General features: G+C 42.9%; 1 protein-coding gene across 1 annotated transcript in view; it reads left to right on the forward strand.

The window, feature by feature from the left end:
- PCDH15 (protocadherin related 15) overlaps positions 1-23,157 on the forward strand; it is a 477,232-nt gene that overhangs the window by 11,689 nt on the left and 442,386 nt on the right. Inside the window, 1 exon segment of the mRNA XM_032191027.1 lies at positions 14,571-14,632. The gene's annotated coding sequence lies outside the window, so the exon portion shown is untranslated.

A 23,157-nucleotide genomic window follows, 5' to 3' on the forward strand; every position in this document is an offset into this window, starting at 1 on the left:
GTAATGTCAGGGCTCCTGGAAATAGCACAGACTGCCATTTGCACAATTCTTTTGTTGAAGAGTGCTTTATGCCTCTCATTTTCCATAACAAGAACTAACTTTGGGATGCTTCATCCTAGATGAATCCTTTAACCTATTTTGAAGATAAATATAGGAAAAAGGAGAGGGAGGAGATCTGGAAGAACACCTGCATGCATGAGCAAAACAGTAAAAGGTGGGTTAAAGCAGAGGAAGTCATCCCAGAATGGCCTCAGTGATGGGGTGGCACTAGCTTTAAGCTTTTGGCAGAATCACCCTGACGATGCACGCTTTCTGTACGGTGGGCACGTAGAGCAGCAGGCTGCTTCCAGCCAAGGAGGTCATTCCCCACCCCAGGGAGGTTTCCCTGGCTGAGACACACGAAGAAAGGCAGAGGCTCTCCTTCAGGAGCGGCCCCGCATCAGGCGGCTGGTGGCAGCAGCAGAGAACAGGGCGAACGCTCTGCCAAGAGAAGTCACACATCAAAATAGTTTTGGAGGGTTGTTCTTTTTAAGAAACAAACAGCAAAACTCGGGAGAATATTAATGTCAAAGCAGCAACTGATAGAGTTTTCCCTTAGCAAGAAAACACACGCTAGCAGCTAGAGTTGATTTAATTGTGCTCATTATGAAATAGAAAACTGTAAACTCATTAGCAGAAGCTTAGTGTGTCAAAATTGCCTGCTGTTCTGCTCTATGAAGAGAAATAATTTAGTATTTGGACAGCAAAGACCAAAAGCCTTGTGTGAGGACAGAAAAAAAGAAAAAAAAAAAGTATTTTCCGCATCAAAAATGATGTCGCAGCTTTTGAATACGAATGAGATTTCCCATTTTTTTGTCTGGTATTTTTCCACAAAAAGGTGTTTTTCAAGCAGTTTTCATAGCAAAATGGTAGAATAATTCAGGAGCAGAAAAATAGTCTCCAATCACGTTATCTTCAAATCTGTCAGTCTTAGGCTGGGACATGCCTGTGGTCCACATTAGCTATAAATCTAGTCCTGTAGGTAGGCATAGAAGTGACTTCTGTAGTAGCACTATGGTGTTTCTGTAGTCTTCTCCATTCCCTTAATGCTTTCTGTGCTTTCTGCATCCTTGCTGTGCAGTTAGGCAGTACCAAGGAGGTACCTGTATGTTAATTTTCAGCTCTCATATGCGAAGCACTGAAATTAGAGAAACTGACCTAGAAGTCCTTGTTATTAAATAAAAGTTTACTTATAAACACTCTGAAGTTTTTGATGTGCAAGTGAAGTTGCTGGCAGAAGCATGCCATAAACCAAAGAAGTGATATTAACCAAGAGAAAGGGAGCAGATTTTGTGTTTCCAGATGCTAAAAAACAGTGTGAAATGAAGAAATTATTTAAAACCTGCTGCTCATTTGTGAAACGTGGTGTCTGGTGAATTTGTCTGATGTTTTTAAAGAAGGTTTTCATCGGACTCTGAAAAGAATAGCAGTATGTAATTGAACTAAGCCGATTTAAAGAAAAGGATATGCCTCCTTCTTCTCTGACAGGCAGCGTGACTTGTCTGGGAAGTGGTTCTAGCACCCTGTGGTGCTCCCAAATGCACTCATGTCCTCTTTTTAGATAGCAAGAGGTAAATTAAGAGTACCAGGTAACTTTCTAGGGTTTGTCTGGTTTTGTTTTTTAACACAATGCCTGTCACCATGAGATTTCACTGTTCCTAATGGCAAATTTGCCATCTGTAAGCTTGCTTGTACGAGCACAGCAGGGGATCAAGACCTAACTTGGTGCTGTCCATCTGTTTCTCCTGCTAACCATGGGGCTTGACTTCTCCAGCCTCAAATTAAACCTATTTCCACAGTGATCTCCTACATTTTCTCCTCTAAACCAATGCCATAAGGAACAAAACATCAGTGCATTGTTGATCAAGTCGCAGCACCAGCGAAGTTCATTAGATTTCTCTTCCTAAGCAGTTTGTATTCTTACAAGTGATAGTAGGAGTTTGCTGCTAGGCCACATATCTTACTTGAGCATTTCCCATTCATGTACACTGATCGTTATGCTGCAAGCACATGCTTTTGCACATAAATAGGATCGTTATCTGGAGGTAATCCAGTTTACGGATATTCTCAGTTAAGCAACTGCAGGTCTGATCTGAATAGTCCGACTGGAAGCCCCGTGTTTTCACTAGCATTTCGTCAGTATTGCTCAGATTATCTTCAGATCCTGAACTAATGTAAGGCCCCTCTAATAACCCAGATTGTTCCTCCTGCTTTTGCTCTGTAGTTTTATGGAAGCCCCAGCTCCCATGATTTACTTTGCTGTAATGCCATCTATTTATACAGCATGCCTTGAGGGAGTAGTTATTGGGGTGTTGTGGTTTAACTGGGTCAGCAGCTAAACACCACACAGCCAGTCACTCACCCGCCTCCCTCTCTGCAATGGGGGAGAGAAACGAGAGACAGTTTATTAAGACAGGAAAATAATAATAAAAATAATAATAATGATGATGATAATAGTACTACTACTAATAATGTGTACAAACAAGTGATACACAATGCAGTTGCTCACCACCCGCTGACTGATGCCCAGCCTGCTAAACCCCGAGCAGTCCACCCTCCCACCCTGGCTAGCCACCCCTACATATTGTTCAGCATGACCCCAGATGACATGGAATACCCCTATGATATGGAAAGTATGTTTTTCTGGGTATTGTAAATCAGTAGAAGTCAGCCTTAGTGGATTTTGCAGGTTTGGCTTCACAAAAGAGAGCTGGCAGCCAGATCTGGGCTTGCTGCCTGAGACACTGCCTTCATGAAGAAATGGGCACTACTCTTTGAGTATGATGCTGTTGTATTATTGAGTCTATTATCTGTATATATTTCTGTCCACGCTTCAACAAGATTGATTACTTTGATTTAATATAATTTAGTCTGAGGCCCTGGCATTTCTTGGTTTAATTCTCCGATGATTATTTCCATGGACAGTAGGAAGGACCTGCTCAATTTAAGAGTAAAATATTTCTATAATAAGAATAAATAACAGAAACACTGACCTTTCAGTCCCAAGGAAAGTGTCTGCTGAAGAACTTTACAGCTGCTTGCCTCAGTGCAGACTGGCATTTGCAAGGTTGATAAGTTGGGTATTTGGATGTAAGTAAACACAGAAGGAAAAACAGTCTCAACGGTTATGATAAGCAGAGTCCACTTTTTCACTAACTGATAGGTAACATATAACCATCAGTTACACGTATCACCATCAGTGCATAGTTTAAATGATGACTGCTCTTACGTATCGGTATAGAGGTGAGGTGCGAAGACAGTGAAAGTAATGAAAGATCTGATACATTTGATGAAGAGAAAAATGCCAATCGGTGAGTTTGCCAATTATGCTTTAAAGCATCTTTGCAACCAGCTGTCTGTGTTGATAAGTCAGTATCATATCTAGGGATTAGAAGCAGGCCTTTGAATATGAATCATCATGAATTCTAATCAAGATGTGCTAGCATATGATAGAGATTTTTTTTTCTTTATTAGCATTGCCCTTTGAAGAACCCGCATCTTTTCATATGCTTTTCTGATAACCCGAAGGGTCAGCAGTTCCCTCCAACCAGCCCTAGCAGCAGGCAAACCGCCTGCACTCCTCGTTCTTTACTTTAGCCTAGGCTTCTTCCAGATCTTCGACAAATGCTTGGAAATTTATTATTGGCATAGTCAGAATCACTGGTGCACACCAACCCTGGTGTGTTTTAACCCAAGGGTATGGCTGCTGGGGATCTGGAGAAGTTTGCAAGGAGGTCTGTGTCCTTTTTTGCATGCAGGCACAGCAGAAACCTAGAGGGCAGTTACAAAGTCTTGTACGACATGGAGCAAGGAAGAGGAGCACAAGACCGTGACCTTCCCGATGCTGCTGGTTCCCTGAGGTTAGGATGGATCCATCATTTTGGTTGAGAAGTTCAGCAATGCTAGTGTACGTAGGCGTTGCTACTGTAAATGTAAGTGCTTCAGAGTAACACTTCAAACTTTGCAGTTGCTGAAGAGCACACAAATGCTTGAACGACAAGTCTGCCTGGATTCAGCTCACAAGGTTCATGTGCTGTGGCAGCGTGGCCCCTCTGAGCAATCTCCTACCCTCTTGTTCTCCATCTTTCCATTAGCAGATTTCCTTTTTGGAGATCTGGACACACTGTTACGCCCACTGTTGCTTTTCTGGGCAGATTAAACTGTTTATTTAGAGGCTTCCCAGCTTATCCTATGCTTCTGACACTCAGGGACCGGTGACTAATTCAGAGTGGGCGTTTTATTAAATGTGAATGCTTATAAAATCACACTGACTGCAAGACCCACTGCTTCTGACTTTATGGTCACTGCAAACCCAGTTTTTGCAACCACAGTTTGCCTTCATTGAGCTGACAAACTTTTAATCCTTACATGGGTAGAGATCAGAAAATATTTGTTGATGCTCTGCTGTTACACGTTTCTAAACATATGCAGCCCTGTCTGTACAAGAAACTCTTCCAAATCAAGCTAGAGCTGAGACGGAGCATACCACCATTTTTCTCGCATCCCACAAAACTTTCAATGTGATATTTCTGAAATTGTGTGTGTGGAAAGGTAGGAGTGCCAGCCTTTCATCTTTTCTTGTGGTGCTTGAACAAGGCAACAGGCATGGAGCTGAGATGTATAACCCTTTGCCTGTGCCCTGCTCATGGGCTGCGTGTTTGAGAACATTGCCTTGTGGTGGTTTTACTCAGGTGGGCAGCCGAGCTCCACCACAACCGCTCTCTCACTCCCCCTCTCCTCAAAGACGAAGTGGGAGAAAATACAACACAGAGAACTCGAGGTTTGAGATGAGAAAGGTTTAATTAAAGGGAAAGGGAATGGGGAGGAAAAACAGAAACAAAAGAAACAATCAGTCCGTGCGGAAGCACAGAGAGAGGGAAAACAATTATTCTTTACTTCCCATCAATGAGCGGTGTTCGGCCATGTCCTGGGAAGCAGGGCCTCAAAACGCGTAGTAGTTGTTCAGGAGGAACAGCCCTCTCCCCCACGAGAACCCCCCCCCTTTTATTGCTGAGTGTGACATGAGGTGTTATGGAATATCCCTTTGGTTGGTTTAGGTCAGCTGCCCCGGCAATGTCCCCTCCCCATCACTTGCCCACCCCCAGCCTGCTGGCTCTTGGGGGCTTGGAAGGAGTCCTGATGCTGTGCCAGCACTACACAGCAATAGACACAACACTGGAGTGATATCAGTGCTGTTCCAGCTACGAGTGCAGAGTACAGCACTGTGTGGGCTGCTGCAGGGAAAAGGTGACTCTGCTCAGACAGACCCAACACAACTTCCACCCCTTATTCCATAACATTTGTGTCACAATCAGGTACAGTTTAGTATATAGATGTTCTCATCACCATTGTTTTCTGTCCATTGAAGCATTTATATGTCTGTACTTCTCTTTATTCTATAGGTCTTTTCCCAAAACGTTCATAAAAACTGTTGATGGTTTCAGCTTCATCTGTCAAAGTGGTCACTCAGGGCAGGCAGAGTTGGTTTTCTTGACACCAGCACCAGCTCAGCTCACATCACTGTTGCACTTGCCCGGTTCCTTGCAAAGTTGGCCTGTCATTGGTTCTGCAGTGTCCTCCTACAACACATAACTTGGATGACAGATTAATTTTATCCCAGTGTTAAAACTCCTTGAGGCACACACTTGATATCCCCATCTTTCAGCATTACCCACCAGGTATACCCTGGTCCTTGGGCAAAGACAATCCCACGAGTGGGTTTGCCTTTTCCCATGGCAGGGGCAACCCAAACCGCCTTCCCCATCCACTGCCCCACATGCACTACAGGGACTTTAGCTTCTCCCACAGTGTATAGGGGTTTTGTTTCAGCAGGACCAGGACGGCCTGTTGTTAACTAGCCAAGTGGCCTCTGGTAGATTTATATCCCAATGTTTCCACGTCCCAGTACCCAATGCTCGCAGCATAGTTTTTAACAGTCCATTGTACATCTCAACCTTCCTAGAGGCTTGAGGGTGATAAGGGATGTGGCCTGCATGCTGCTGCTAGAGGGATAGAGAAAAATGCATTAGCAATATCAATTGTAGCATACCACTTGGCTGCCTTTGACTCTAGTTCGTACTGGAGTTCTAGCATGTCTGGCACTGCTGCACTTAGTGGTGGTGTGACTTCATTCAGGCCCCGATAGTCCACTGTTAGCCTCCACTCGCCATTGGACTTTCGCACTGGCCATATAGGACTGTTAAAAGGTGAATGAGTCTTGCTGATCATTCCTTGGCTCTCCAGATGGTGAACTAACTCATGGATAGGAATCAGGGAGTCTCGGTTGGTGCGATATTGCCGCCGGTGCACAGTTGTAGTCGCAATTGGCACTTGCTGTTCTTCAATCCTCAGCAATCCTACAGCAGAAGGGTCTTGTGAGAGACCAGGCAGGGTAGACAGCTGTTTAATCTTCTCTGTGCTCAAGGCAGCTATGCCAGAAGCCCACCAGTACCCTTTTGGATCCTTGAAGTACCCTTTCTTGAGGTAATCTATGCCGAGGATGCATGGAGCCTCTGGGCCAGTCATGATGGGGTGCTTTTGCCACTCATTCCCAGTTAGACTCACTTCAGCTTCCAATACAGCTAGCTCTTGGGATCCCCCCGTCACTCAGGAGATAGAGATGGGTTCTGCCCCTTGGTGGCCTGACGGCATTAGGGTACACTGTGCGCCTGTGTCCACTAAAGCTTTATATTTCTGCGGTTCCAGTGTGACAGGCCATCGAATCCACACAGTCCAGTAAATCCGGTTGTCCCTCTCCTCTACCTGGCCAGAGGCAGGGCCCCACTAGTCCTGGTCAGAGTATCTATCAATTAATTCTTCCAAATGTGAAGCAGAAGTCTCTTCGTCAGGGTCAGGAGTAATACTATCCCTTCTGCTGCCTCTGGGGGACTGCCCAACAGAAACTGGGGCAGCAATCCTCCCAGGGGCCCTCTTTGTTGCTGCTGTATCTTTCCGTAGCTCACTTACCCGAGCAGCTAGGGCCGAGGTCGAGGCTATCTCTGCTGAGTTCAAATGCTGTTATCCACATGAGGAGACGTCACGTCTGCAGGAGTTAGCAGTAATGACTTAGCCTGCAACACCAAAACTTCTCGAGGATGCTTCCTTCATGCAGACTCAGCTCCCTCCTCAGGTGCTCTGGAGCCTCCTTTTGGACCATGCTGGCGTTGCTCTTGATGATATGTGTGCTGGGCTCTGTCCCTTTGCAAAGTGAGCGATGCCAAACTCTGGCAAGGCCACCCTGTGTGCCTCTCCACTGACAGGTGTTGAAGAAATCCTGCCTCAAATTCATTCCAAAGATAGCCCTGAACGTTTACCAGAACTGGGACATACTTTACTTGCCCTTGTCTTAAAGCTGCTATTAAGGACAGAAAAAAAGGAACTTAATACATTTGCTAGTTATGTGATAGGTCTTTTGGGACATTCCCACACTTTCATAAATCCAGGCTGTCCCTATACCCGACACTGGAACTCTTAGAAAAAGAGCCTGTGGAGTGCATACATGTATATATTAATCTGCTTTAAAATTCTTGGCAGGCCTCCATCCTGAGTACCAAGGCAAAGCCAACACCATATCTTTCTGTTCCTGGGACCTGCAAGTCAGCAGAGTGAAGCAGCCCACTGGCTTTTATCAGAGGCTGTGCACTTGGCACAACAGCCAGGTCAGATGCCAAGTTTGGGAGAGCAGTAGATGGGCTCGTGTTTGGGTAATAGACTGAATGCCTTTGTCTGAATTGCCTTGATTGTCCTACAGGGAAACGTGACCTCGCCAGTGAGGTCCATGTGGCTACATCTCCAAGTCAGAGGTACCTCCTTGGAGGTCACTAGTTTTTCAGGGTAGCAGTGGCAGTGTCCACCAGTTTGTTTCCATTTCCAGGGCTAAAGCAATATGGCTTAGGAACTTGAGAGGCCACATATGTTGTGTGGGTACAGTACCACTCAACAGTTATCCCCACAGTACGTGGATAAGTACTTTCCTGTTAAGGTGTCTTTACAGCAAAGAGAAAAAAATGATCTTAAAATCCCTTTTATCACTGGTGGGTTTTGTTTTGTGTGTTGTTGTTTTTTTGGTGGTTGTTGTCTTCCTGTGGGAAAACTAGCCCTGAAACAATCTAATTTACAACATTCCTCCTCTGTAGTTTCAAGAGTTGATGCCCTAAACACTTCTGCTCCAGCTTGATTTAGGAAGTGTTCAGCATATGTGGCAATGAATTGCCTTAAAGCATGGCCAGGCCCCCTCCCTTGCCCTGCCTGCTGTACGGGGCATGCCTGCTTCCTCCTCCTGCTGTGCTAAAAGCACCGTTGTCCTTCCAGGATGCAGCCATTTGGTGAAACCTCCTTCATCCTTTGTGCTGAAAACAGTGCTGTGGAGTAAGAGTTACCTCCTCCTGTGCTGTGCTTTAAAAGCAAGCCAAGCTCAGGCAATTTCACTGAGGTTAGAGGAAGAAACCATGAAGTTCTGCTTCAGATGCTGAAATTCAGTGGGCTGAAATAAAATATATCTTAATTTTGGTTTTGCTACATAATCTGCATGAAACCCCCTCAAGTTGCTGCTGCTTTACTTCCTGCATATGAGTACTTTTACTCTACTGATTTATTACTTTGCAGGCAGAAGCTAGTATACCTGTGAGTGAGTTACCTTTGAATTTTGATCTCAGATCAGCCTCTAGTGAACAGGCTTCCTAATTTAAGCACTGTGAACAGTACATCTTTATTATGACCCAGTCAGAAGGTACAGAAATCACGGAGCTGCAAATGTATGAGAGACTGTCAGGACTTGGCTTGCTCTGATAATGATTTCCATAGACTTTTTTCCTTTTTTTTTTTTCTTTTTTTTTTTTCTTTTTTTTTTTTTGTTTGTTTGTTTGTTTGTTTTTTTTGTTTTTACTCTACCAACAATGGTAAAATATTTTTTATCGTTGGTATATTTCTGCTTAGATGAAAGTTCTTACTATAATGATACCGAATGTCCGCAAATCACAAGGCTTGCTCCCTTCACCTTAGATTGCCACATTCCTCCTTTTAGCTGCGTTATGAGGTCATGGCCCCATCAGGTATCAAGTGCTAGTCCTACAAAATTAATTCAACAGACCTCGAGGTTTCTGAGGGTCATATAATACCACTGGTTATAAACCCATGGAGTACCCCACTGCACATACACAGCTTCTTCCCGAAGAGATCTGAGATAAAAACTGCTGAGGCTGTGAAAACACTCAAACACTCAATCTAGTTGTCCATGAACAAAAACTGCACCATATATTCATGATTTCAGGGTATCTCCCAGGGCATTTATTTGTTTTAAGAGTATTTCCACGTTCTAGATTAGTGACTGTCAACGAGAAGCAGTGAGACCAAAGAACCTGAGCACTTCAACCACCTCCATAAAATGTGTAAGTGCTGATGGCTGGAAGCAGCTTGCTGAGTCTGTGTTGTGTGGCTGCCACTCGGATTGGCATTGGGATCCAGCTAGGCTATTAGTTTTAAAGAAAAATAAGTTATTGCAAGAATTTTTTGCAAGAAGAAAAATTTCCCATCTCTCAACCTCATTTATTTTCCTGGAGGAACACGTAGTAGCAACCATTCCAACACAAAGACAAATTGAATATGCAGGTAGTTAATTTAACATCTCATTCAACATGTCCCGCTGTCCTTTTTTCCTTTCTGATTTCTCAGGAGTGTTTGAAATGCTAAAAGGCAAAACAGACCCAAATAAAACATGAACAGAAAACACTTGAAAAATAAAATGGGTAAAGGCATCATTGCCATTGAAGGTGACAAAGTGCAACTGGAAAATTATGTTTTCCATGCTTCTGCGAGCCCTGTTGGAAGGTTCTGCCATGATAGATAGCACTGCTCTTAGGACAAAATGTAACTTTTTCTGAACAGACAGAACTTCTGCAACAATTACAATTTTTTGTTTTCTTACACGCTTGGGATAAAGAAAGGCACAACTGTGACTCATCAGTAAAGCAGGATACAAACTCGTATGCCTAAAAGCTGCCTTACACATCAGACTCTTTCAGATTTAGATTGCTGCTTTGTAACATATTTTTTTTTTCAGAGCCAGCAGCACTGCTGCCATAATCTTAACCCTTTTGCAGGCTTCTTGCTTTTGCCATGTTCCTTTGTTCTTTGCTTGCCTGCCATCAGCTTCAGCAGCACCTCTGAGGAGAGCAAGTAGGGCCAGTTGCTTCAGATGCTGACTGTTGAAAGGGAGAGACATTGAAAAGGAAAGAAAATTCGTTCTCTTAAAATAGTTACATCAGTTTCCTATTATGTATTCACATTTTCTCAGTTTCACCTAAGTCAAGGTATACAACCTGTGTGGAGTAGAACCAAAAGGACAGAGCTGAGTTAACTGTACTTGCAGTACAAGTGCAATGTATGTTTCCTACTCCCTTTTTCACACACAGGTGTAAATCTTGGTAGGATTTACCTGGCCATTGTTTTATTTATTAAGCTGCTACAGCAATTTTGTGCTTTCTTGGCCTTGGCCAGTTTGCTCCAAGTGTATGTCCCGCTTCCTTGGAGAGGTCTGCCAGCAGCTGCAAGGTCTTTATGGACAGACTGAAAAATGAAACACGAGCAGAATTTCATCGGGAGCTAAAATCAAGTTATGTATAAATAATCTCACTTTGGGCAAGATAGGATGGTGGTTCTGTTTCCTTACATTGACAGAAACGTTTGAAATTGCATCTGAAGTGGTATTGCAGCTTTTTTCAAGCTGTGAGCAGGCAGGGTTTTTGGTAATTTGGGTAGGTAAAGCCATCCCTGTTTGTTTATATCACCCTTGCAGGTTCTGTTGTGCTAAGCACAGAAGTCTGGTGTTTTTCTGCTATTCACAGTTACTTTCCTTTGTAAATAATTCCACTTTACAACACTTTAACGAATGTGATCGTTTTTATTCTTGCAGTCTTTATTTGCAGGATGCATTCTGCAAATCCCTTAATACTCCTGTTGTTCCCGAGTGCTGTGAGAATGCTCTCCCTCTGTCTGTAAGCTCAGTGCCCAGGACTGGGCGCCTTGCTTCGCTGGGGAACACCTCTCCAGAGCAGAGCCTGAATTTTCTTCCTGCACTGGGTGGACACCGCCCTAGCTGAGTTCTGGTTTGTCCTTCCAGCATTGCTGTGATGCTCCGTGGTCTCCCCAGTGTTTCTGCTCAGTGCCGAGCAGCTCCATCCCTGTGCTGTACCTGTGCCATACGCAGGTGATTTCTTCTTCTTGTGTGGAGGACTTGGTGCTTGTCCATCTCCGCTTGCCAGCTGATGCATGGGGCAAAAACCATGTGGTTTTCTGGTTAGGGAACAATATCTAAATTAGGCCAAAAACCGGAACAGAAACCTGAATGTGAATGAATTAAGTTCTTGTAGACTTGAATTGTGAAATGCCTTCATTTGGATGCCGGAGTTGTTCCTTTCAGTTCTGTTGATTTACAATAATGTTTTCTCTTAATTATCCACTGTTTTCTAGTGGAAGTAAAGTAGTGACAGTGAGAGCTCATTCTAAAAAAAATAAAATTGAAAGAAAGGACAACCTCATTGAACAAATCGCTTAAAATACACCTCAGCACTGTCCAAGCTCCTAGGCTCCGCTTCCCAGCATAACCAGCTTCGTAAAGATGTAGGGCCAGTGCAGGGGGGTGAATTCCATATGCGTCTGAAAGCAGGGGTGAATGCAGAGGTAGGCAGTGACCTGGTTGCCTCACTTTCCTCCTGGGGCTAGCAGTGGGATGCCGGTAGTCTGCAGGTTGGGTAAGCTGAGATTTTCTCAGTGTATTCCCCCAGCCCTGATGTAGAGGCTCTCGCCAGGTTACTCAGTAGCATGTACAGGTGCCCAGGCAATTTCCGAACACAATGTGCATTTTGATTTCAACTGTAAATCATAGTGCCTGAAGGGAGAAGTCCATTTTGCTATAATTAAAGATTCGGAGCAATAGCACTGATGGTGGAGAGGGAACGTGAAGCCTTACCTGTTCCAATTAAGCTAACTCTTATTTTCCAGTTTTTATTTTTGGTTTTTAATTAGCATGATGGCTGTGCTCACCAGGAGCTTCTTAATGTACTTGCTACTGAGAGAAAGTCAGAAAATAGATTTGGGATTATTTCAAAGTTATGGATTAAATATTTCATTGTTTTAGTGATTTACCCCCTCCTCACTAAGCTAGTAGTAGGTTCACAGAAGCCTTTCTGATTTGCCAGTGACCTACGTAGCCAAATTGCTTTCTGCAGTAATTCAGCTTTATTGCTATAGTATTATTTTACCTAATTTTCTGCATAACCAGATGTGCAAGAAATTTGAGGCAAAAGACCATGAAATGGAGCAAATATGCCTGAGTCTTGCCAGCTGGTGCATTTTCCCCTGTACGAGGAGCTGCCGGGTGGCAGCAGTGGCTGGAAGAAGTCCCTGGCACGGTGGAGAAGGGCAAGGAAGAGAAGAGAAGAGAAGAGAAGAGAAGAGAAGAGAAGAGAAGAGAAGAGAAGAGAAGAGAAGAGAAGAGAAGAGAAGAGAAGAGAAGAGAAGAGAAGAGAAGAGAAGAGAAGAGAAGAGAAGAGAAGAGAAGAGAAGAGAAGAGAAGAGAAGAGAAGAGAAGAGAAGAGAAGAGAAGAGAAGAGAAGAGAAGAGAAGAGAAGAGAAGAGAAGAGAAGAGAAGAGAAGAGAAGAGAAGGCAGGAGCTTGTGCCTTGGGCATAGAAACATCTCTTTTCTGCAGCTGCCTAAGCAAGCGACTCCAGGAGTAAAAAGTGTGTTACAAACAGCAGTGACAGCAGCCAGACATACCAACCTGTACAAAAGTTACTGGTCAGGATGGGTTTTATTTCTTGAGACATTGTCTGAAAAGTGCTGCCTTAGGATGGGAATGGCCCCAAGGGTCTGCATCAGGAAAGTCTCATCTGCTGTAGGCCTCATCTTCCTAGCCCGAAGAACAGGTCCTCACAGTACCTTCAGCTGCAAGCCCTCACACTACTAATGTTTTGTAACGAGCCAGAGCGAGTCTAGCTTTGTGGTTTTGTGCAAAATTACATCTTTGTTTGAGACATAACCATTTGTATTTACTTGTTCAGTTGAAATGAAAGTCTCTGTTGCATTAATGCTAAAATGCATTACAGCATTTGGATTACTCCTGGAGGAGCACACCATAAGCAGGTCATTTCAAAGAATCCAGCTTCTCTTAGTTTATATTCAATTACATGGTTGTTTTCCAGGGTTTGAGAGAGAGGATAGTTGTCTGTGCTACTTTTATGGCCATGTTCTTTAATCTGCTTGTGGAGGGCGCTTTAATTCTACCCAGGCAGTTTGTTCAGTTTGCAGAACCCTGTATGCCTGGGGTGGGGAGTTGCTGGCTCACACTCAAACAAACGATTCTTGTAAGCAGGGCTGTATGTAACTGAGATTTACAGACCATTCTTAATTGTGCCTCCTGTACGTCCCTCTCCTTGGCCACTTTGCAGAAACAGTGCATTTCCGCGTGCTGTGGGGAAGGTGATGCCCAGCGTCCCTTCTGGTTTCCAGCCTGAGGTGTGCTCTTTCACCTCAAAAGCCACTTGTTTTAGGAGCACTGCCACTTGTTTTAGGAGCACAGCCTGAACATGATGTAGATTACCTCTGAGATGGAATGAGAGACCCTCCTGGCATGCAGTAGTCAGGGCTGCCCCAGCCCTCCTGCTTAAATTGTGGATTCATCCTCTCATCCCTTCTTTGTTCTTTGTGGCTTAACTTCTTGCCTTCACACTGACATTTGACTCCATAGTAAAGAGGTTAATGTTTTGTAGACTTTTAGGGGAGCATTAGTGAAAAGTTATCAGTGAGGATATGTCCCAGAGCACTTGTCTTTATTTCTTTAGTTGGAATGTGGTTATTTTCTGGCTGTAGAGTTGCATAAAGTGTTATTTTCTCACCATTTTTTCAATTACTTGAGACCAACATGTGACTTCTGGCCTTAATTTTTTTCCAGGCATTTGCTAAGGGGGGTTGCGTATTTCTGTCTGTTAGTGGGTGTGTGCAGATGTGGGCTTTGTGAGTAAATTGCAATTTAGTTGGCTTTGAAACTCATTCAGTCAAATCCATTTTCCTTTCTGGCTTTTAAACAGGTGTTTTGTAAGTTCACATTACCAGCCAAAGTGGTCCTCTCCCTAGCATGGCTGTCTGTGCCTAGTGGTCCTTTTCTTTCATTGTCAGTTCCACTTCACTACAGTAATGATGTTTCTATACAAGTGTCTTGGCTCTACACATCAGAACTTACTAAATATAAGAAGCTTTGTGATAAGAGAAAATAGCTTGAGTTGCTGCTCAGTTTTGTCTGAGAATTTTTGAAAAAAGATTAGGAGGGGAATAAGGGACCTTCAAAAACCTATCTAGTGTGTGGAGTTTGGCAAGAAGTCAAATGGCTTTTTGCAAAGTCTCCTCATTCCTTTGCCACTTGCATGCGTTATTTGTTCTTTCAAGATGGGACAGAAAGTGTAAATGTTAGCAAAATTATTTAGTTGCATTCTGTTAAATGAGAAAGAAAAACTTTTTCCCAATTTTTTGTCCCTGTAGGACATCATTCAGAGACATTGCAGCAAACTTCAGTGGAGCATGAAGAAGGCTCAGAAGTTCACGTAAGTCTGTATCTTCACAAATGCAAATGACAAAAGCATCTGTTACCTCTCTAACTCTTTTGGGGTCTTGCTGGGGGCCAGTGTAGTGTGCTGTCCCAGCACGCCAGTGAGGGCAAGCCAGGGGGCCTGCAAGGTGCGTTAGTGTCCATGGGGCCCTGACATCACGTGTTAACATACACATTTCCAGGCATTATTTTGTTGCACTCTCAGTTCCTTGTGTCTGTAGATGCATTAACACCTGTTCTGCATTCCCAAAATAAGCAGGGCATTAACTCACCATGAGGACAGCTCTGCCTGTGGTAATTGCATAGCTAATTTCTGAGTCACACAAAGGTTGGTAAAGCCATAAAAAGTTACTAAAGCATAGCTGAAATTATGTAATATGGGCTGGTGCTGTATTGATTGCTATTCTTACTGGACCAGATAAGGTAAAGTATATTGTATCTACTCTTCATTTTTTTTCTGTTGTACCTAAATCAAGTTTTATCCTAGATTTTACATTTTCCTTGGGTAATGGGTTAATTGTATATCCTACCATGAAATGAATAATGAAGCTATTAGCAGCATGCCTGAACTGTGTCCAGTACATGCGTGAAAATCAAAGAGGAGTTATATGAGACTACATTCTGCTGTAGTTCCTGTTTACTAGACTGTGTTTTCCTTTTGTTTTGGCTTAGTGTGACTTTCTGAAGGAAAATTAGTACTTTGTTTGCCTGTGAGCACCGTGGAAATAAGATGGCCTGCTGCATGTTCTAGCTTAGTTGCAAGAAAGTGATTTCTGCTTAATGAAGTAAATGACTGGGGAAATGCGTTGCTGTAAGGTTTGTCAGTGCACACTGCAGCAGAGCGTAGGATTTGCGGGTGGAGAAATCCCATTGCATTAATCCATAAATCCATAGAATTACCTGGAAGGCTTTCAATGCAAGGGAATAATTAGAGGAGATCCCAGTTTTTAATATTGTATTTAACATTTCTGGCTATTTCTGGTACTTTATTTTCTTTTATTCACTGCCCTCTAGAGGTCTTGCAAATGGAATTAGATGAAAAGAAAATAATATTGCAGCAATGACTGTCTCTGGCTGGTACTGCTGTGCACTGGCTTATACAATCTTTTAAGATAATTGCAAAGGTGCTCCTAGAACTAAATGATGTTTTCCACATTCACTAGGAAGGAAAAAAATATTTACAGAGGGAGAAATTCAGGTTTTAACACAGTGACTGGCAATGCTGGCTCATGTGAATACAAAAGGTACTGTGTGACATTCCACATAAGAGCATGCCTGCTTTGCTACAGCTGGTAAGATTGCAAATTGTGAGCCGTGCATCAGATGTTTGACCATTTATCCCTTTTCACATATTTGTGTTAAAAGCACTTTTCAGGGGAGAGATCATCTTATATATATGAGGAGCAGAAATGCTGCTGAACCTGTTACTTGTGCTCTCAGCAAGAGCACGGTGAGGCCTAGTGTCCTGGCAGCTCTGTGTCCCCTGCCTGGGCCCTGGGTTTCCTCATGAGGCACCAGTTTGGGGCCGTTCCCTCTCCTGGGGAGTCAGAACAACCACCTCATTAGCAGATGTCATCTAACGAACACTAAGTGTAACCCACAGCCTTGGAGGGGTGCTGGGGAACAGCTCTCCTCTGCCTGGCTGCGTGCTCTCAGGAATGGTTTGAGTCTCCAAAGCTTTGACACCGCCACACAAACTCTTTGGGGAAGGACACGGGGACAGTAGCATGGGGTAGTTAAGTAAGCCTTGCTTCTTGGAGAAACCCAGCTGAAAGTGGAAATGCCATCTTTAAAGTATGGCAAGACTTCAGCAGAATCTTTGTTGCATGGACTTGGTGCATCCTAGGGTGACACAGTTGGTGCTGGGCCCTGACAACCACTGACAGGTACAGGAGAATTCATGCAGACTGGCTCGAGCTTGGTCCCCTTAGGTGCCTGGACCTCAGCTGCAGAAAGACCAGGACTCTCCTAGATTTCAGAGTTTTATTCTCCAGGAATCCAGTTTTTGTGCTTCTAGACCTCGCTGCAGTGCAAACCACCATGCTGTGAGGTGGGAGCGATGGCGATGGCCACTTCAGAAGTGGGCATCTGGCCTGAACTGCAGCAATCCTGCAGGGACGTCCTTAATGTATCAGCAGCTCTGTCCTAAACAGGAATGAGATTATTCATGGATCTCTGATCCAGTAATTACGTAGCTTCTGTAGATTTATGTATGATACTTATCTCTGTGATTTGTCTCTCCTGTGTACATCCCTAAATTTATTTTCCCCATTCAAGATACGGTTATAGGTAGTTTTATAGACTCTGAAGTTTGAACTTCAGTTGAATTGTATCTCAGCACTGGGCAATTCCTCCCCAAAGTGAATTTGTTCCTAAATTATACTCCCAAACGGAGAGAAATCTTGTCAGCTATTGCAAGTGTACAGAGACACAAGAAAAGCCACACGGAGGTGACTTGGCCTGGCTGTACACCAGTGCCTGCTGCCTGCTTGGGCACCCAGAATTAGTCAGCACTTTTAGAAACTTAGTTGTGGAAGATGAATATGGAAAATGAATTTACACAGATCTGCAGCCTTGCATTATTCTTCCCAATTTTCCGGTTGATTGGGGATTTGGTGCATCACAGAAGGATTTCTCTTTCTTGGTGTCAGAGTCTTGGAGCACAAATAAGCCATTGCAAATTGTCACTTACAGCAAAATGTTTTATTATTGATGAGATTTTTGAGATTTAACAAGGAAGGAGCTCTGAAGCATTTGCCTTCTTGTAGGAGATTTCAATCACAGTAATGAGTATAAGAAAAGTGTAAAATATCCAGAGAGAATTCCTCCAGAGAACCATAGGTAATAAGAGTATAAAAAGATAAAGAGGTCAGATGGGTACATTTAGGATGTAGGCAAATACAGGAAAGGAGGTCAGCGGTCGTGCGTTGTAGACCCTTTGGGAGAAGAGGAAAACAATCTTCTGCTCTTTCTTCAGTGTTTTCCCATATACTAGGCCTTCCCTTCAGCAGCTGCTGTTGGAAGGTGCCTGCCTGCTGTTCTCTCCTTCCAGCCTCTTGATGCTCCTCTGTCTGACCCTGTGCACTGTCAGTGCCAGGGGACATCAGCTCCCAAATGCTGGCGCTGCTTTGTGTTGCCTCCTGGAAGCTGTATGTGCATGCCCAGCCTTCCTGTTGTCACTGAGGAGCCCACTGCTGTGATCCAAATGATGATCCTTGTGATATCTGCCAGGAAGCAGCCTGCTTTTATTACTGCACAAATGTGGTCTGTCTCACTGAGGGTAAATGCTGGGAGGTGGTAATTTTGGTGTGTGTTAGCGTTAGCCTGAAAGGGTCTTCCAATAACACAGCAACTTCAAGGCAGAGCAGGACAAAACAGGTAGTACCTGTTAACTGCAGTCAATTTGATTTTTGGATCAGAACTTACATGTATTTCTGCAGTCAGCAGCTTAAGGACTGTCTTTGTCTTCGGTTTCCCTGGGTGATTCTCAGTAGAGGTCCCCTCTCTCAGCTGCAGTGCTCTCACCATTAATTACACCTGCGATGCCTTTCCTTTGTAGCTCCTTCTCTGCGAGCCTGAGTGTAATGGCAGGGTAGTATAACTCCTAATGCTTTCATTAAGAGACACAACAGAGGCAGCCTGAAAGCAGTTACCTGTGCTGAACAGCGAACTCAGGAAGAACCTCGCCACGCAACTGCAAAGTAGTAAACTCACGATTGTGGCCCATTTTCTGTAAGTAGGGCCATTACAAAGCCATTGCTGTAGTGGCAACAAGCTGATGCCTTGGCAGGATCATCCCAGCACTCTGCATTTCAATGTGTTATGCTTGCAGAGGTACTGGGCACACAAGTGCCTCTAGGAGAGAGAAGGGCATTACTATGCACTTGTTGGAACACACTGGGTGCCCTGGAATGATGTATAGTATCCATGCCTTTGCTTACATTGTTTCTTAATATATGCTGATCTAGGATCTAAAAAAGAAAGCTCTGTAGTTGCATATATACTTTTTTATGCAGTAAAATAAAATACATCAGGAAAATAGTCCTAAATCCCTAACATCTTGGAACTGATATCTTAGTGAATCTTTGTTTAATATCAAAACAGAGTGCTAACTAGTGCCAGTATTGCCTGGCTCACTCAGCCATTGATGCTTTTTTGTTTTGTTCCATTTTCACTAGGTAATGCTTCAATTAATACCTAAATACACAACTTGTCACATCACTGTTGCAGGTTATCCAGGAAGCTCAGCAGGGAACCTGTAGGCGAGGGGAGGGGTGGTGCCCCCAGTGTAGACAGAAATAACAACTTGGCAGGCTAGCTAGCTGCATAAAAAGTTGACCTACCCGATGAGCTTTCAGTGCCGTGGGTGCAGAGTGACTGCAGATATTAGTACATTCGCTAGGGCTCTTATTTATTCTCAGCTGCTGAAGAGACAGAAATAAAAAGCTCCCAATACTGGGGCTGAAATGGGATTATATCTGGATAACCTGTTTCTCTTTCATTACCATTTTAAGTGTCTGCTTTTCTATCGGTTCTCTTTGATTGGTATTTAAAAATGGTACTGGATTGTTTACCTTGATGGAGACTGAGATAATCCCTAGACTACTTGAATGACTTGAGTATTTGGAGCAATTTCTCAGAGCAGAGTATTGGCTGCATTGATTTGTCTGGAATCAAAGAGAGGGTTTTTCCTTTTTTAGATCTAAATGGGAGAAGAATTCTAGTGAGGTTGGTTTATTTATTTTATTTTATTTTTGCAAGTCAGCTTTTCTGCTCCCTGATTTCAACCCTCTTGTGTGTATAGGACCAATGTACTCTTAATGCAGCATTTGCTGATTTCTCCCCCCATTTGCTGTTCAATACCTTGTCTGCAATTGCCAATGAAATTGCCACTTAGTACTTGCAACATTGGTGACTTCTGTGGTCATTATCAACTTGGCAGAGATTACCGAACTAGAAGGAGGTGTTTCCTGTAACTTGGCAGTCTTGAAATGGTCCCTGCTCCAAGACAGCCAGCCTGGTGACATGCCCTACCTGCTCTCGGTAACCCCAGAAGCTGCCCAAAGTGCCTAGGGTATATTTGGGAAGAACTTTCATTTATAACACTGTAGGAATTTTGCAAGTTGTCTTAGATTCTCAGTAAGGCAGACTTAGTAAGTAGTTCTAGGGTGAAAATACAGAGTTACACGATTTACTTGGATAATTCCTTCTGCATCTTTGCTGGTGCTGCTAAGTGCAGATGTTCAGGCACACCACAAACCTGACAGCATGCAGAAATGCCAGACTGCACTGAGCTGCGGATGCGTAGTGGTTTAGAAACCCTGTTTTCTGATCTCCTTTCCACACATATTCTCATCGTTAGTGTACCAAATAATGGTGGATGAATTTTGTTTCCATGATCTAATAGTTTGGGGCTGAGTGTGTATGTAACTCCTCATAGTTACTTTTCACCCTCAGTGGCTGCTGTGTGAGGAGAGTAGTTTCAAAGGGATACAGCCATCAGCTGCTCTGTTTTTGTCCCTTCTCTTAGAAGTGGTAGGGTGTCCTGCAACAAAAACATTAGCTGCAATAAGCAACAGCAACTCCAGGTTGTCCACAAGTGGCAACGTTAATTTATAAGTACAAAATATGCTATAACCACATAGTGCATTTTGCTAGCACGATCTGGTGGAAACTGGTTCAGGTGTTGGTGTTCTTCGTTAGTAGCTGTGTGTAAGCAACCGTGTTACAGAAACAGCGTGGAGCCTTCAGGAGTTTATGAAAGCATGCAGTTTCAAGGTATAAAGCAGTTACATCATCGTTCACTGTGAAAAATGTGTGCAGTGCTGAACTGCCATTACTTAAAAGCTTTCAGAATTACACTGAAATTGAGCGATGTCATTGTGTCTGCACGGATACTCTGTGACGTGACTGGTGGTGTCACACGAACAGTTTGAGTCTTGGTAGGGTACAGAGAAGACTGGGATGAGATTATTTGTTTAGAATCCCTTCTCAGCATATTTATATGCCCCGCAGAGACACTACAGACATAAGACCTTTGGAAGAATTGTGTGAGGTACAGAAATGCACAAACTGAAGTAGCTTGCTTTTCCACATACCATTTGTCACCTCTTGTTGTATGGATCTGTTTTTATGGCTTGGTGTACGAGGTTATAACCATAGATGATATTTGCTTAGATTCCTTCAGCAAAATCAGAAAGAATTGAAACGTGCTTTGGGATGCATCTGAGAAGTCTGAAGCATTCCAATTTTGCAGGCAGAAGTGTCTGAAAATCAAAGTCTTGAAAATGTTCTGAAAAAAAAAAAAAAAAAAAGATGGAAAAGCTGTTGCTGAAAGGCAGGAGGCCTGCAAGGCAGATAAAAGCGTGAGCAAGGAATTTTGTATATCAGTTCCCTGCATATTTCTGGATTTAGTCTGTTGAATGTGTTCAGCTTGTTTAATTACCAGTATAAACAAATTCATGGGATAATGATACCATCCTTAGATGTTGATTAAGGAACAGTCTTTGTCAGATCTTTTAATGTAATGAGGCAGTGACATTGCAAATAGGCTGCTAACCATTTGAAGAAAATTGCACTGAATGAGGCAGGAGGTATCAGGGAGTCTAGTTATCTCTGACTGTTACAACAAATCCTAATACCCCCCAGGAGGTGCTGTTATGTCAGCCAGACCCCCAGCACCCTTCTGTTTTGGTTGGTTTGCTGGAGCCTTTCGTTTGGGCCAGTAGTACTTTCACAGGGGTAGGTGTCCTGCCACGAAACAAAGAAAAGAAATCTAACTTTCAACCCCAAGGTGATCCCAGCTTTTTGAGCAGAGTAAGGGTTTTAAATAAACCAGCTAAATAATTAAATTAAATAAAAATAATTAAATTTAAACAGCTAAATAAGTTGAATAGCGTATTTTGTGCATGTGTGTAGTTGACTAGGCCAAGAAAAAAAAAAAAAAAAGCAGAGGAGGGAGAACCAACAAATGGCAAATACTTTCAGCATAGTCCTTGGACTGAAACTTCTGACTGTCTCAATTTAATCACTCAAAAACCAGAGACTGTAGTTTTGTACTGCACAACTCATTGGCATTACGATTTAATGTGTGTTCAGTCTGTTTGGTTTTGCACCTGTGAACCACAAAGTATGTTGTTTGTGACAGACAGTAAAGAAGCTCTGTATTTCTCTGCAGCAGAGCATTCCGTAATTAATGGGAGGCGGTCAACAAGGACATGTTTCCAGAGGGCAAATTTCACGGTTTTGCTTTATTTATTTTTTGTTGTTTTGCATTGTTTTATTTAAATTAAAAAAAAAAAAAAAAGTGGAATGCTGCACAACCAACCTTGGGAGATGTTAAGAAATATTTTGTGGCTGTGATATTTTGCCTGAAAATTTTTATCATAGCACATGTCTGTCTCTAGCACAAAATAGAGTTCAGGAACTGTGTTGTTTTGAATAGGTTTTCTTGAAGCAGAATATTTATTTTGCAAGTTGGCAAAAAAAACCTTTCTTATGAAGTTGCATCTTGAATTGCATAGCCATTGTTTTTCAGACCACGAAGCTCTGAGAAGTGCCAACAGAGTGAATTATTTCAGGTGATCATTAATGGATGGGGCAGTGAGAGCAGCTAGGCAGAGCTTTGGATGGGTTTCAGTGGCTGGCTCTGCCAGCGCTGGCCCACTGCAGAGACTCAGCACATCACTGCAGTACTCTGCACCTCAGAAATTACATTCCTCACTATTAAAAAATAAATAAATCACTAACCTTAATTCACAGCAATGCAAACAGCTATTTACATGTATTATGTTTTGACAGCTCACTATGACCCAAATGTTTTAGGCTTTTAACGGTATGTGCTCTATTTAGCATATTTTCCCATTGCAAATAGTACCTTTGTTGTAAGTTTTAGCAGTAGGGCCAGTATCTAAATGAGATGAAAATTACCTTTTTTTTTTTTTTTTTTTTTTTTTTAATTGCTCTGCAGTCCAAGACACAAGGACAGTGTAATTTTGCTCTTCAGTGTATAAAGAGTTCCTGTCCTGCAGATAAATATTTAATTTTCAGGCTCGTTCATGCAAACAGAGGACTGGATTATTTCAGCCCTTCTTCTCTTCTTTCCTCTAACTGCTTTCCCTTCCCAGTCTGTGTTTTGTTGCCGTAGTATTTTCCAAATCCATTGTATGTCAACCTATCTGGCAAGCCCAAGATGCAATGGAAGTTTTAAACCTCAAGCAGAAAGCTGAGCTTTAATTCATAAGCAATTTCAGACCCACTATTTTCCAGTGTAATCCATGAAGTCCTACTAATGGCAATTATTTTATGAAGGTTAAGGAGGGGGAAAAAATCATACTTTCTTGAACTACGTGTAGCCACCTTTATAGTTTCAGTAAATCAAGAAAATTGTTTCTTGATGTTGACATTTAGTGAGCTTAGTAATTCTTTACTAGAAACTACAAGGAACAATTTCCTGTAGGCTAGTGTTAACTCCTCTAATTTATTATTGTTAGTGACTATTTTATTTTCATTTTTCATGTT

Source organism: Aythya fuligula, chromosome 7 (assembly GCF_009819795.1).
Source record: "Aythya fuligula isolate bAytFul2 chromosome 7, bAytFul2.pri, whole genome shotgun sequence".
Lineage (NCBI taxonomy): Eukaryota > Metazoa > Chordata > Aves > Anseriformes > Anatidae > Aythya > Aythya fuligula.